At 40.2% G+C, this 14,179-nt stretch overlaps 1 pseudogene; it reads right to left on the reverse strand.

Annotated features, from left to right (window-relative positions):
- Positions 1 to 1,518: 1,518 nt before the first annotated feature.
- On the reverse strand, positions 1,519 to 13,405 carry LOC114687941 (annotated as a pseudogene).
- Positions 13,406 to 14,179: the final 774 nt, after the last annotated feature.

Consider the following 14,179-nt stretch of genomic DNA (forward strand, 5'->3'; position numbering starts at 1 on the left):
GCCCTGAATGGCATCTCTGGTGCTACCCTGTTTGCTGTGCTACCTGCCAGCCACAGGCTGTGTCAAGCTGGCCCAACATGGCTATGACCATCTGTGACACCAAGGCCAGCAAGTCCAACAAGCCTTTCTGACACTTTGGATGAAAGTTCAGCACTGCCCTTGGAAACATGACCCCTGTATCCAAGATCTCCTGAAACTTCTTTCCCTCTATAGTAAGGGTCAGAGTAGGGTGATCCTGAGTAACAGGCTGGACCCAGTAGGCATCCGAGGAGCCCAATTCGGCTGACCCCTGAGGGGTGTTTGTAATTGAGGGATTATCACAGACAGATGAGGGTAGAGGAACTAGCTGTGCCAGGCATGTACCTTGAGGAATCCTGACCATGCTGTTTACAGCAGTTGCCAGAATCTTAATTTCACCTGTGAAATCACTATCTATTATGCCAGGGTAGACCTGGACCCCTCAGAGGGCCGCAGAAGTACGGCCAAGGACAAGCGTGCAAACATTAGGAGGTAAGGGACCTGTCACCCCTGTAGGGATGATCTGAGCCCCTTCAAGGGAGTTTAATACTGTTTCAGCGGCGGCACACAAGTCCAATCCGGCACTGCCTGGAGATGCTCTCTGGAGGGAGGAGAATGGAACTGGGGTGGGAGAATTTGTTGAGGCTGGGGAGGCAGGAGGTGAGTGGACCTCAAGGCCCCAGAGTGCGCTCTTGGGGGCATTGGGTCCAGGGGCTGGCCCCTTTGGAAGTTTCCTGGCACCCGCGGAGGAAGGGGCTGGCTGAGATAATTGGTTTTTGACCTGCATTCTGTAGCCCAGTGGCAGCCTTTGTAGCAGCGGGGGCAGAGAATGGAAGGCAGGGGCCTCTTAGAGGCGGCCTCCTGAGTTGGCTGGGCTAAGGGCGTCAGGCTGTGACCTTTCTGGGAGCATTCCCTAGGGAAATGTCCGGGTTGTTTACAGAAATAACAGGTGTGGGCCCCAGGCTGTTGTGAAGACCTCAGGGCGGCACCTATGGCCAATCCCATGGCATGGGCGGCGCCAACACCTGAACAGAGTCTTACATATTCAGACAGGTCCGCTCTGTTTTTTTGAGGATGGAGGACTTCCTGGCAGGCAGGGTTTGCATTTTCAAAGGCCAAGTGTTTAACAAAGGTGCTTTCGTGTTCGTTCGCCCGAAAAGTCTCTCAGCTGCATCATTTAAGCAAGAAACAAAGTCACTAAAAGATTCATCAGGGTCTTGATGAATCTTTGCTAATGAGGTGGTAGCCAAATCCTTTTGGGGCAGGCGTTTCCAGGTCCAGAACCCCGTGTTTTGAATCTGGGCCAGGAGGCCAGGTGGGAATTTTGCCTGTGCTGCATTTGTATCATAAGAGGGGTTGCCAAGAAGTTTCTTTAGTGTCCAAGTTTTTGAGGACGGCTGTTCAATATTTTTTTTTAGCAACTTCTCGACAATTTTTTGTAAATTCTGTTTTCCAGAGGACAAAGTCACCCCCAGAAAGAGCCGCACCGGCAAGAAAATATCAATCATTAGGAGTTAACCTATGTTCGCTCTGGTTTTCCACCAAGGCCAGTGTAAAAGGAGCTGTAGGACCATACTGAGCACAGGCAGATTTCAGCTTTTCAACAAGGCGGAAATTTAATTTGTGATAAGTCTGTCCTGGCAGGGGATCCTCTGAAGACTGCTCTGGCACCTCTTTCTCTTCCTCCCCCTCCCCCTTCCCCTCATCATTTTGATCTTCCAAACCCCCTGAGGGGCTGCTCTGGGAGGCTGCCTCTGATGAGTCCCCAGAGGTCTGGCTCCGGGTAACAGGAATTACCATGACAGGCTGAGGCTTACATTTGGATTTACTTGATTTTTGAGATGGAGCCACCACTTCAAGGGCAAGATCTTTAAGTTCTTTGTCAAGAGTTTTTAATTCTCTTAAAAGCTCCACATGTTCCCTGCGAGCCTGGAGGGCCCATCGCAGTGAGCCAAGATCTGGGACAGGGGGACCTAACTCATCAAGTACAGGCCCGCAAAAATGGGAAGACAAAACATAGGGAGGGGGCACCGCCAGAGATTTTTGAGGTGGTATAAAAGGGCCCAAGGATTCCTCTTTTAAGGGGAGATTTTTGCAGGGGGGCCAGTCTGGATTATGGTAACGAGTTGCCACTTTCTCTAGGGAAGCCTCCTCAGTGGGGTCTGGAGGGGAGTTGTAGGTAAAATTATTAGCAGAGGGATAAAGATGGGCAGGAGCGGACTCCTGGGGATTGTTAGGTTTAAAAGTCGTGAGCATCCCCTCTTCCATAGAGCGCAGGTTGTGAGCCGAGGGACAGATGGAAGGCGCTCAAGAAAGTGCTCGGGGATCTTAGGGCAGGTAGAGGGGGAGCGAAAGGCTTCTTTTAAGATTTTTTTCTCCTATATTAATAACCTCTTGCATGTCAGGGGAATGTTTATAGACCCTAAGAATGTCATTAATAAAAAAAAGGCTTTAAGGTCTTTTTTCTTTACCCTAGTTCCTTGTAACTTGAGGGGCTCATTTGGGTCAGAAATGAATAAATCTCGTGACGAAGTTGCCTGTCCCATGGCTAGTCACGTTCTTACCTGCGTCGTCTCTGCTCTCCTCCGGGATCCCGTCCTGAACCGGGTCATTTCAGGGGGATCCAACAACTTCACCAAGGCCTTGGTCTTCCTCTGGGAGACGACGTTTCGAACCTTAAGAGGTGGTTTCATCCACGTTGGGTGCCAGTCGCCCCAACTGCAGGGCTTCAACAGGTTCTCAACCACCCTAAGGAGGGAATGTAGGGACAGGAGATACAGAGGAAAACACACCAAGTCTAGATTCTGATCAAGGTGCCACTTTATTTCTCTTCCAGAAAGGTTTATGTAGTTCCGCAGGGTGGGGGGAGCAAGAAGCTGCCATCTGCATAAGGTAGGGCAATCTAACAGGATGTTTGTATAGGATGTTTACAGGGTGAGAGGGTCAAGGGCTCTGACTCAATGTTCTGTTGCTAGGCAACCTGACTGTAAGCTGATCGATCTAGTTCCCTGTCTTATTGGGGGTCTGTATTTTTTCACTAACTAGAGATTCTGTCCTTGTTCTTGACAGTTCTCCTTATGGTGCCAATCCTCAACTTCTTTGTATGAACCCTTCAGTCCTGGGCTTTCAACTGCCACTGAGGCTGCACCTTCACCAGTGGCCTTTTCTGGCCTCTCACAGTGCCAGTCCTCAGCTGCTCTCTGTGTCTCCTTCATGCCTTGAAGACCAGTACAGCCTGGATGACACTTACACATTACCAAGTCCAGCTGCCAGCATGAGGTACAACCTTGGCCACCTCTGGAACACAGCTTCTCTGTGCTCTCAGGAAACACCTCCCCAAATTTTCACCTCTGTGATGCTGGTCTCTTCTTAATGCTAATTTCTTAGCTCCAGCCAAACAGTATCAACTATCACAGCAAAGCAAAATTTACTTTAGTAGTCTTGGTCTCTTGTTAATCAAGCCAATTATTCAGCCCCAGCTAGCTAACCAGAACCACAGGATTTTAACTGCTTAATTAATTCTATCCTTAACTTTAAAGCTAGAACCATGTGGCCAAAGCTGCCAATTTCTGCTGCCTTCTGGGGCTGGAACATGGCTGCATTGTTTAATTACATCTTCATGGGCTTTCTGTCTTTCACTGCTTAAGCTTGGCTGTCCTGAAACTTTCTCTGTAGATCAGGTTGGCCTTGAATTCACAGAAATCTGCCTGCTTCTGCCTCCAGGATGATAGGATTCAAGGCATGAGCCACCATTGCCTGAGGTCACCACTCCATTTATTCTATTGCTTAATCCATTTGTCTCCTTAAACAGAGGATTTAGCTCCATTCACTTTCTGGTGCCCATTTTCTTCTCAAATATTCTTCCTTTCTCAGCTTGTGCCTTTCATTATGTCTTCATTATATATCTTTAGAGTTACCACTAATATCCACATGACAGAGTCTATATTAGGCTATTTTGAGATCTCTTTGAACTGAAATAATCCAAAACTTTAGCCTTAGGCAGACTCTACAGACAAGGACAAAAGGCAGCTACTTCCTTCACCAAAATATCAAAAAGTGATGTTGAGGCAAAAAGAAATCAACTGGCTCACTGCATGATATCCTGAATATATGACACATTTCCTCCAGAAGGTGTGGCCAGATTAAAGGTGTGCTGTCCAGCCTCAGGGACTGGATTAAAGGTGTGTGTCATCCATCCTCCTCCAACAGGACCACTTCCTTCAAAAATGCCACGTCCTCTAATAGTGCCACTCCCTATGGTCTTATGAGGGCCAAATACATTCAAACTACCACAAAGAGGATTATTTTTTTTTTTTTTAGCATAGAATGTGTTTGTTCCCTCATATGATGAAGTAGGATCTCTTTGGCCTTATCAACATGATTTAGCTCTTATGAGTAAAGATGCAGCCCAGACTTTCTGCATTGGAAAACAAGATAGAGACTTTTATAGACATTCACCTTTTCCCTTGCTGCTGGGGCATACAAGGAGGAAGGAACCTAGATGCTACAGAGCACCAGCATGTGGGAAGCCAAGAACTTGCCTTAATTGAATTGTCAGGCAGATCCATGGGCCACAAAGCCATAAGGGAGCTCCCTAGTGTCAGGGCTTAGCCTGTAGGATTATGTGGTATACCTGTAATATATTTTATATTGTAATAAGCAAAAATCTGTTTCATTTGACCAGAGACATATGCTGGAGCATTGTCAGTTTTAATTTGTACAGGTATACTCATGATGGCCATAATTTCTAGCATTTGTGTGATTACAGAATCAGGCTTTTTGGAACTCAGAGCAGTTACCCATTGAAATCTTGAATAGGTATCTATGGTGTGGTGTACATATTCCAATCTTCCAAATTTTACAAAGTAAAACACCTCCATCTGCCAGGTTTCATTCCTCTGAGTGCCGTTTAGGTTACATCCTGCTGGTAGTGGAGTTTGATTGTAAAAAGAACACGTAGGACATTTCCTTATAATTCGCTTAACTTGTTGCCAGATTATGGAAAAACCTTTTTAAAAGCCCTATAGACATGGTTTTTAAAATGAAATTCTCAAGTCTCCAGTACATTTTCTATCAATATTTTATTGACTTGTCATTTCCTGTGCTAGAGGGCCTGGCAGACTCAGATGCAATTGGATGTGAGTTATATAAGGGTTGATTCCTATTCCTGATTATTTCCTGTAACTGAATAAATAACTAAGTTAACTCTTACTCATCAGAATAAATTCTGCAGTCTCAATATGTAATACTACTCTTTCAGCATATTGAGAGTCAGTAACTTTGTTGAGAGGTTCCATAAAATCCATTAATACTCTCAGAATAGCACCTAATTCCAACTTTTGGGCAGAATTATAAATGGCCCTTTACTTAAATTTTCTGATTTGTAACCTGCCTTTCCTTGTATGTTTGCATCTGTATAAAATGTAGGGGCCCCAGATATTGGTGTTTCCCATACAATGTGAGGCAGAATCCTATCAGCTCTCTTTATAAGATTAATTTTATCGTTTTTGGGATATTTGTTGTTAATCTCTTCTCAAAAATTACTGCAAGCTCTTTGCCAAGGTTCACTTTCTGCCCATAATTTGTCAATATCCTCATTAGTTAAAGGTACTACAATTTCTGCTGGATCTATTCCTGCTAATTGACAAAATCTCAATTTTCCTTTTAAAATCAACTCAGAGAGCTTTTCCACATAAGTTTTTATTTTTTTTTACTCTGTTTATTTGGCAGAAATATCCATTCTAACATAATATCTTCCCTCTGCATTAAAATTCCTGTAGAAGAATGCTTAGAGTGTAAAATAACTAAAATGCAATCAAGCTTTGGATCCACATTATCCACATGTGCATCCTGTATTTTCTTTTCCACCAAAGCCAATTGTTTCTCAGTTTCAGCTGAAAATTCTCTTGGACTATTTAAGTCCTTGTCACCCTCTAAGGCTTTGAACAAGTTACACAGTTCATCATTTCTTACCCCAATAGCAGTCCATAGATAGGAAATGTTTCTAAATAATCTTTGAAAATAATTAAGATTCCATAATCAATCTCTCCTAATTTGCAGCTTTTGGGGTCTAATTTTTTGTAGACCTATTTTATAACCTAAATAATTAATAGAATCTCCTCTTTGCATCTTTTCCGGAGCAATTTGTAATCCCCAAAAAGGCATTTTTTTTTTTAACTTCTTCAAACATTCTTTCTAAAGTATCCACATTTGAATCAGCTAATAAAATATTGTCCTTGTAATGATAAATTGTAGATTTAGGAAATTGTTTACATATTACTTCCAATGGCTGTCATGCAAAATATTGGCACAGGGTTCTCTATGGGAGAACATTCCCTTGATATCTCTTGATGGTTGGGAATTATTATAAGTAGGTACTGTGAAGGCATTTTTTTCCCTGTATTTTTCCTGTAAGGGTATTGAGGGGAAACAATCTTTTAAATCAATGACTATAAGAGGCCATCATTTAGGTAACAGAGTAGGCAAAGGAATTCCAGATTGTAGAGAGCCCATTGGCTCTTAGATCTGAACCACTCTCCACTTACCAGATTTATTTTCAATAACAAATACAGGAGAATTCCAATGGCTGGTTGATACTTCAATATGTTTAGCATTTAACTGCGCTTGTACCAGCTGTTATAAGGCCTGTAGTTTCTCTGTTGATAAAGGCCATTGCTGAACCCATACAGGCTTCGCTATTAACCATTTTAAAGGCAGAGCTGTTGGTGTTTTTGAAAGATCAGCAGTTGTTGTGCCCTATTATTGTACAGTCTGGATGCTTGGTGACTGTTCTTTATAATACCTTCTAATTTTTTTTCTCAGAAACATATATTAGTTTATGGTATGTTTCTGAGATTGGAGGAATTTTAATCTTGGTATCCCATTTTTTTAAAAAATAAATCATGGCCCCTTAAATTCATAGCTATATTAGTCACATATGGCTTGAATTTAATTTAATTTTCCTCTGTGTTCTTCTGGCTCTATACATTCAACACATCTCACACTCTGCTTCACTTGAGATAATGTTACAATCCCTAAAAGCTGAACATTTAGCTCCTGAATAAGTCAATTTGGATGCCAAGATTCTGGTGCAATTATTGTAACATCTGCAGCTGTGTCTTGTAGCTAGAGTTTTCCTGCCTTGCCCACAGTCAGGACAAATCTTTGTCACCCGCCAGTCCCACAGCTGCTCAGACCCAACCAAGTAAACACAGAGACTTCTATTGGTTACAAACTGTATGGCCATGGCAGGCTTCTTGCTAACTGTTCTTGTATCTTAAATTAATCCATTTCCACAAATCTATACCCTGCCACACGCACGGCTCGTGGCTTACCAGTACTTTACATCTTCCTCGTCCTGGCGGTGACTCCAGGCAGGCGGCTTCTGTCTTCCTGTTCTTTCTTTTCTCCTGTTAGTCCCACCTATATTCCTGCCTAGCCACGGCCAATCAGGTTTTCTTTATTGACCATCAGAGCAACACATTTGCCTTACAGACCATCCCCCAGCACAGCCAAGTGCAGATCATCTCAGACACCTGCACTCAGGTCCGTGTTCCTAATCATCCTCTATGAGGACCTGCTGGGTAAAGTCACGAGGAACCCAAGAACGGGCTCCCACAGGACATACAGAACAAATCATAGCAGTTTAGTTTATTTTTGCTGCTGGGTTATTTTAGGTTCTAATGGGTGCATCGTATGAATAATGCCAACTCTTATTCACTAATGGTTATTGACATGTAAGACACAAAATCTACTTTCTATATGATTAAAACTTTGCATTGAAATAAATGTTTAGCATATTCTACTCTATTTGATATGTAAACTCTCTAGTTTTGGAGTGTTCAACATATGAGTAACTGTCTTTTCTTTTTCAGTCAGCATAAAGCGGTATTTTTATAATCAAATCAGCTCTCATTCCCTTCAATCCCTCTAAACATAAACATCATTAAAAAGCCTATAACTTACTGTGTAACCATGTAAGCTGTAGATGTTGCATGTGATATGCTACCTCTACATGCACATCAAACACGTACATGAATTTTCTGACTTCAATCTGCATAAAGCTACTATAACCATGTAAATTGTTAAGAAGTCTCTATGTTCTAATATTTTCCACAACAGAACTTAAGTCTACATTTATTTTATTGTGAAATCATGGAATTTAATAGATAAAAAGGAAAGTTATTCATTTCATTTCAGAAATGTGGCATTTTTAAACCCTGGGTAATTATTAAATGTGAAAAATTATATAATTCAAAATACTGAAGGAATCAACAACAGCCTCCTATTCATGCAAATAAAAATGACAGCAAATATTCTCTGGTTTCATTTCCTATTCATTGTGGAATGTATCAGTGCTTACACTAAAGGATTCTGATTATAGTTACATTGTGACTTTCTTGTGTTGTTCAACCTGTTTTGTCACAAGGTTTCACAATTTTGCCCAAGATTTCCCAGAAATAATTACCTTTCACTTAGATGTCAAAGGGGCGTGCAGCAGACTGTGGAAGAGTCACTCCAGAAACATTAAATGGGTGTTCATATGCTATCGAAAGACCTTTGACCACATTTATTTTTTGTTTAAAATAATAGTTCTAATGAGGATGGTCCTGCACAAATGGAAATTGGGCACTGATGGGATAATGATTAATCACATATTTTAAGCACTTGGAACGTCATCAATGTTGCTGCAGTCATAATAAAATTTCAGATATGAAATAATTATAGTATCAACTTCATTAGTAAATATGAAAATATTGAATCTTTAAATCATTAATGCTCAGTGAAAGAATATGAATAAGTTTATGAAATAATATACTAAATATGGATTCTGTTTTCCATTGCATCCCATAAGTCTCTTACTGTCTTTGCATTTCAGATTGTTCACAATACCCTACATTCACTGTGATACGTATTAATTCATCTGCATCCATAATTTTGGAAAAGGACTGGCAGTAAAATCTTGTTATTAAGCTAATTTAGAAACTTAGTTCCTGCAGTATAGCAAAAGATGCTACTGGGGAAATGAAACAAACCTTCCTGATCTCCTACATGAATCAAGGCTGTGAGGGAACTATGATTGTAAGGCTGAAAACATACAATTTTTGATGAATCATAACTTTAAAATCTATTTTGAAGATCATGAAAACTTGGTACTCTGGATATTGTCAATTAAATTCCCTGGTGAAATGGAACATTCATCTCTGTGAGCAAAGTGGTTTTTTGAGGTAACAATGCCTCCAAAGGATCAACAAAATGAATAGAGCGTGCGTGTCATTTCAAGAGGAAGTAGAAGTGAAAGATTTAAATTGCAACTTGAGGTGAAGGAATGGCCATCTTGAAACGTTTTTCCTTTAGCTTAGACTTTCAGAAAACTATTGAAAGGACAGAGAGTCGTCTGAGGGACTTGGCATTTACCTATCTCGTTGGAAACCTCATTCTCTGGGCAGGAAGTGCAGTCAAAGCAGCAGGCAAGCTTGCCCTGCATGATGGTTTTTCTGAATCCAGGCCTGCAGCTCTCACTGCATACAGACTGAGGGAGCTGAAGGAAATTTAATATAAGAAACAAAATACTTAGCTCTTTATCACAGCCCAAGTAAATGATGTGTTTTAGAATACAGAACATTTGTTCATTAAATTTTATATTTATAAATGTAGGCATTTGCTGTGGTATTCCAGATTTCCATTTGGCATGACATTCACAGATCATCCTTCCCTAAGATACTTCCTCAGACTATGAAACTCTTTATGGTCTGTGGACATTTTTGAAGGAAGGACCATGAGGTGGTGAGTGAGGTCACTGGGGAAAGTCTGAGGAGGCTGTGTTGGGACTTTGGACTGGTTCAGTCCATGTTCTTCTGGCTGCAGGAGTCTTCTATTGTGACTATGGTCTCTTCCCTCAGGTTAGCCTAAATTAATGTCAACATGAAAACACATTCTTGGGCATTTCTGGGAAGATATTCCTATATTCTGTTAGCAGAGTTTCAATGATCTGCTGAAAATGGGAGCTATCATTTTGTGCAAGTGAATGAAAATGGAAAAGAAGGGTGGTCAGCAGCAGCCACCACCCGCTCATTGCTGGTTTTGGTTGAATTATTTCTGGTTTCCCCAAATCAGTGCTGTCATGTTTTCCTCCCATGATGGGCTTTACCCTGAAACTGTGATGTCAAAAACAAAAACAAAAATAACATTCTTTTCTCATGTTGATTTTGTCGTCAACATTTTGCAAACAGACAGGTAAGTAAAAAATGGACACCTTCTCACTTTGCTCTTCTGTTTGCCTAGACTTAAAAGCAAAAGCCACCAGAGGATTGACTGTGACACTCTAAGCTCGTGTCCTATTTATGGATTATATTGCGATGAAACAACATTCCAATGGCAAATTGTGGACAGGAAGGCTTATTTCATCATTCACTTCTACCCTACCTTTTATCATCAGTGGAAGTAAGGTAAGGAGTTAAAAACAGATAGATAGGAATTGAAATGGGAACAAAATAGGATTTCTATTAATGGATTTTCTAATCATGACTTTCTTAGCTTTGTTTCTTGAACAACTAAGGACCACCTGCCTCCATTCTCATTTTGATGGCTCCTCACACATCAATCCTTTATCAGGATAATACCTGAGATGTTTTCCTTTAGGCCAGTATTTTAGAAATATTTCCTGAACTGAGGTTCCTCTTCCCAGATAACTCGAATTTATGTCAAGTTGATAATAATTAACTAAGATCCTGAAAGTCAAAATAAGCATCCTGTCAGCTGTTTTGTGACAATGATGTCATACATTCCTAACTGGTATCTTGATTTTCAATGTCAAAATAATTAGATACATAATTAGAAACATACTGGAAAATACATTCACCAGAATAAGCAATCACTAATTTTTTTTATATTGAGATTTATGGGTATATTGATGGGTCCCAATTTAGCATGCAAGTGTCATCAGACTCAGAAATATTGTTTTGTTATTAACATAGAATATTTTACATTAGAATATTTTAAGTAAGATCCACACCCACCTCTGAAAATATTGTCGGCCATCATTGAATCATATGTTCAGATATGGACAATTGTTGCCCTTGTGGAGCTCTTGGAGAAATTGTACCCACTTTCACCTGTAGTGAAAGACCTGTTGGGAAATTCCAAACATTCTTAATGTCATACTCTGCATCTGCCTTCCTTTTCCCATCCAGAACCACAAGGTCTCCTGCAGGATTTTTCATTTGAATGTTCTTCAGAAAAGGTTGAATCTAAAAGAGATGTGAAATCCTGTCATAAAATTGGTGTCAGAGAATTATAACAGAACTACACATATAAAGTTTCTTCCTGACTGCAATGTATGATATTAATGATGTTTTAGAGAAAGTATCTATAACATTGAACAAAGGAAAGCCCATGAGGAACTAACTATCATTGAGTTTCTAAAATGTCTTTTTTCTAGAGGATATATTAACCCAAGCATTACCAAATGATGAAGGGGTAGAGAGTAAATAATTCTCAACTTCTACACAAGGTAACTGCCTCATTCTATTTTCTGAATTTCTCTGATCTTCATTAGGGAACATGAAGTTACTTGAGTTTGTTGGACAATCAGGAATGCTTAAGAGAACATATCAATTACTGATGTTTAGGAATATATCACATTAGTTTTGCTATTTGTTGTGTGAGAAATAAAAAAGAACGTCTATATTTTCACATTGAGTTATTAATAGGAGAAGAAATTGATGTTGTTTCTACCAAAAGGAGTATTATTCTCTTAAATGAAAACTTCAACTTGGGAAGTGTTACCCTGACTCATCGTGTACATTGACATGGGCATGTACTGATATCTAATCCCTGAAATATACAATACCAACTCGTGTTTAATTAAAGAAGAACAGGAATCTACAATAATAACTAGATTGAGAGCACTTGCAGCCTCTGGTGTCACGTTTCTGCTTACATTACAATGAAAGGGACATTACCTGCCAGGGGAAAAACATAGTCCTGTCTTCATTTGCCTCTGGTTGAACTTGTACTTGATTGAGGGTCATCTCATGGAGACTGTGGGCCACAGCATACACAGCATTGTATACATTGTAACTCTCTTCACTCATGGCCATGTCAATATTGTTCCCTGGCAACAATTCCAAAGAGGCATTGGGCAGACAGTTTTGAAAGATTTGACAATTAGAATGTAAAAATGAGTGATTGAAATACGAGTTCCAAAGGATATGAAGATAAATGACTTGTAGGTACTTTATAGGTGTGACTTCCTGCATAAATTTTCTGAAACCCAAAATCTCCGCATGATGGTGTGAAAAAAATGAGACTCCCATGGAATGAATCTAACATGGTATATGTATAAAACCTGTCACCACCCAGTTTTGAGTTCATGACCCAAACATTCCTAGATATGAACTTTCCATATGTATTTACTACTACAGTTAATAAAGAAGTTCTGTCACTATAAATTACAATCACATTTGCTGATGATCCCAGAATATGCAGCAGTTTATGCACAGGAATTGAATATGATGATTCCCTTAGACTGGTACTCTTTCCACAAAAGCTATGCAGACTCCATTCCTGTCCAGCTCCCTTCTCAAGTCTGATACAATCTGAGCATTTCTATGGTAACTTGTGATGAGCAGTCCCACCCAGTTCCAGCTGAAATGAAGCATCAATGAAGCAATGCCAGGTGACAGAGATGTGTCCTTGGGAGCCACCTGATACAGAGATGGAAACTGGCTTCTTTCGGTCAGCACAGGATCAAAAGGCCCAGTGGTAAGCTGAAAGGAAGGCAGTACTTTAGTGGTAGAACTAGCATTGCCGTGAAGAACGATCTCAATCTTGAACAATAGATTGAAGTGACCAGAATGAAAATCTGCACAGCAGATCTTACAGTCAGATACCACTCCCTGTAAGTTTCAGAAAATTACTGAAGTCTCAAGGTTTCAATCACCCTCTCCACTGTCCATCCTCTTTCTTGCATGTCAAAGTAAGAAATAGGAGTCCATCTTCATCTGTCTCTGTAGTTGTCCTTTTATAGTGAGTAATTAAAATCTTTCACTTTTACTTTGCACACAGTTATAATGTGTGAAAAGAGACCTGCCTGCCCATCACGCCTGTCATTCTCACTCACCTGAGGAAATTTGTAAAGATGCAGCAATGTCCCCATGATTTCAAATGTTTTCCATGATGTTCCTGTATGTAAAGCAGCTGATTTGCTCTCTTTTCTACAGAGGTAATTAGGGCTGAGGATGCTCAAATCTGTGAACCAATGAAACACACTCTCTAAAATCTTCACTTCAGCATATCCAATATTGTAAACCTTAATTCCCATAGAGGTGTTTAGTAAAAGATGGGAGTTCCTGTTGATTTCCTCGATGGCGAATAACATGGCCAAAAAACAAAAACAAAAACAAAAACAAAACAAACCAAAACAAACAAACAAACAAACAAAAAAACCCCCCAAAACCAAACTGGTGGTTTTGCTCTGTCAGCCTGCATAGAGGTGTTAGAGCATTCAGGTGGGAACTCAAAACAATCTACAATGTAATTGCAATGGCTTCTACAGTTTGAAAACTTGCATTTTGTTTGAACACATAATTTCACATCTGCTAATAAATAGTTTTGATTAAAATTGTATGATATAACATTCCCAAAAATTGTGAAATGCAATTGTTTCCCTATTAAGCACCAGGTTCCTGAGACAATTTAGTATGTGTAAACTCCTTCATTGAATTCGGTCTTTCTGTGGCCATAGTTGGCTCTTTTATAGTTATGTATTTACCATAGGTTGCATGTGTATATGCTGTGCATTAGTGTTTCTGTCTCTGATGTGTTTGTATATACATCTCTTGTGGGGAAATCTTTGTATGACAACTTCTCTGACTGTATTTGTTGTTTAGCCCACTTTAGATTATGTGTCTGAGTTGTCACCACTACACATGCCAGAGAGGCTTTTGGGAATTTTCTTGTCCCATCTCCCTGAAAGAGCACTTTCAATGCATCTGTGCACTACCATGCCCACTGTGATGTGGGTTCTATGGATGTGAAATCATGTCACTCACTTGTTTTGTAAACCACTTTATACGCTCTGGCACCCCCTTACCTTTGCAATAATGACTTGTAGTGAAGAAGATAACATATTTTGAGAGGTTAAAAGTAAACATACAAT

The sequence above is a fragment of the Peromyscus leucopus genome, chromosome 22 (assembly GCF_004664715.2).
Source record: "Peromyscus leucopus breed LL Stock chromosome 22, UCI_PerLeu_2.1, whole genome shotgun sequence".
NCBI classification, from domain to species: domain Eukaryota; kingdom Metazoa; phylum Chordata; class Mammalia; order Rodentia; family Cricetidae; genus Peromyscus; species Peromyscus leucopus.